Source organism: Amphimedon queenslandica, unplaced genomic scaffold (assembly GCF_000090795.2).
Source record: "Amphimedon queenslandica unplaced genomic scaffold, v1.1 AMPQUscaffold_8397_Cont19659, whole genome shotgun sequence".
NCBI lineage: Eukaryota > Metazoa > Porifera > Demospongiae > Haplosclerida > Niphatidae > Amphimedon > Amphimedon queenslandica.
Window position 1 is genome coordinate 1 of NW_003551326.1, and position 2,534 is coordinate 2,534.

A 2,534-nucleotide genomic window follows, 5' to 3' on the forward strand; every position below is an offset into this window, starting at 1 on the left:
GAAATAGAATCAGTGAATTTTCTAAGTATGAGGAAAAGTCACTTATTTACCTCATAGATTATTGCAAATGGATTGAAAATGACATGATATGATGGCTTAATCATAAATAACCAAAATTGCTATTTATATATTGTTTCTAGATAGATGAACTGTTGACCTACATCAATGGAATTGAAAGTGATGTATTGTGTAAACTTGTCATAATAATTAGTCGATTTTCTAAAACTATTATTTGGCCAGAAGTAAGTTTTATATTTATATAATCTAGTTCTATATTTTTAATAGATCCTTGCTGCTTTGTACACAACAATTACCTAATTAAATTTAATTTAATAATAACAAAATAAAATCTGTCAATACTGCATAGCAGGGCTGTTTAGCTGCAGCAATTTAATTTTGCTCTTTTAAGAAGCATCTATGGTGACAAGAGGGCACTGTTATGATCATGGCTACCACTGTGAGGTATCAGCATGTGTCTTGCCAGTGCGCGTCAAACGGCATGAAGGGGGTCCAAACGTTAAGGGCGACTGGGCGAGGGGTCCAAGGGAGTCCAAACAGAGTGTCCAAGCGCTCAGGGAGTGTATGGACCGGGGGTCCAACTACTCGCGAGCGCTTGGACCCCCGGTCCAAATAGAAGGGGGGTCCAACCACCCTCCAACACCGGAAATTGATAATTTACTCTATTATTATTAGATATTTAATTTTATTTTTTGAAATGTTTTTAATTTTTTATAACCATTGTGAATTTTTAAACAAAATGAAAAAGTCAAAGTGAAAAAATGAACATAGATGTTACGGTTATTTTCCTTAAATTGTATGTTGTATCCATTGTATGTTGCTTTTAAATTTAGGACATAATACTTTTGATGACTCTTTGATGATTATACGAACAATAATTTAGTTTAACTTTGATGCTAACTTTTTTTAAGAAATTTACATTCAGTCTACACGAAGGCCCTACATTATTGTCAGCAGATCCTCTATGGCTTCACTTCCTGTTACGTATTTGTAAATGAAATTCATCGCCAATGGCTCATGAATATTATTAAGACTTAATTGAATTCATGTTTTTATGGTTTATGAATATGATCAAGTTACAAAACCTTTGCAGGTGTATTTTGTCAATTATTATAAAAGCATGACTGATCATAGATAAGGATTGGGAGTCCAAGTTTAAAATAAACTACAATAAACAAAAAGTGTACAAATCAATATTCTCTTTTTCACAGCTAGCAGGTAATACACAAACAAAGAAATTAAAAGAAACACCATGATAATAATAACAACAAGAATCTCAATTAGTCAATCAGCTCACAATATCATTCCATTAGTCTTACAATGATCTGATCTTGAGATTCGATAGATGCAAGACATCTTGATCTGGATGAACACCTAGGAACATCTAGAGGGTTGGAGTTGACCAGGTGAAGCTTCCTTAATGCTGCCATGGAGCTATCTTGCACAGAACTTGATCCAGAGTCTTCCCATGGTTTAGCCCCAGACACACAGTGTCAAACCTTGGGCTGTTCCAGGATACTAGATAAGGACTTTAAATCCAATTTCTCAGATAAGAATGTCCTCTTTTTGATATGAGGTTCTTCTGACACTTAATAATAATAGTCACTAATGAACTGTTCAAGTTACACAGCAGGTGAATAGGCACACCCATGCCTCCCCATTCATTTTGTTTCCCCTTGCATGACGTGTGTGTGGGATGTTGTCTGTGTGCATACTGCATGAAATATGATCATCTGGGGTGAACTGGTCTTTCTTGAAGGCCTACATGTAGTATCTTGGCATACAAAAATCAAAATAAAATTGATAATAAAAAACAACTCTTGCTTGATAAAGGAACTGCTCTGCTTCCCCAAACATCTCATAAATAGCTAATGTCTCTCTCTCTATAATATACCTGTACATGTAATTGTATTATAAAATCATTGCATATATACGCATACACTCACTTCACTTTCGTATGGTACAATTGATCTTAATAGCTCACAGTACTCTGTTATTAGACTATCGAAATCAAAGTTGAAATGAGGCTCCTATTATTAGCAAATACTAACCCATAATAATTGTTAGCATAGTTATCTTACGGATGTCTCTAGTCCTTGTTTGAGTACAGGGTGGGAGTTGACCAGGCAACATGGTAACATGGTTTAAGGTTTCCCCTTGCATGATGTGTGTGTGGGATGTTGACTGTGTGCATACTGCATGAAATATGATCATATGTACATATGTACATATATACATAATATCTCTCTCTTTTACTCATACACCTACATCTAAATCATGCATCTAAATGTCTTGTGGAGCATGCTCTTCATAAAGGCAATTGTCGACATACATTTGAACTTCTACATCATTATCACTCCTCTCATCATCAGAATTATCGGTTACTAACTCCACATCACTATTTACATGTAATTCTTCCAAACAGTTATCATTGGCTATGACATTGACATTTTCACAATTTGTACATTTGCACCTGATATTACAATTAAGTGATAAACTGAAACATTTACACCGTT

At 34.7% G+C, this 2,534-nt stretch overlaps 1 long non-coding RNA gene across 1 annotated transcript; it reads right to left on the minus strand.

The window, feature by feature from the left end:
- Nucleotides 1–1,113: 1,113 nt before the first annotated feature.
- Nucleotides 1,114–2,528, minus strand: LOC109591349 (uncharacterized). Its single transcript, XR_002189775.1, has 3 exons — nt 2,100–2,528; nt 1,965–2,048; nt 1,114–1,912 (listed from the first exon to the last, which is right to left on the minus strand). It is a non-coding gene; the product is annotated as an uncharacterized LOC109591349 (long non-coding RNA).
- Nucleotides 2,529–2,534: the final 6 nt, after the last annotated feature.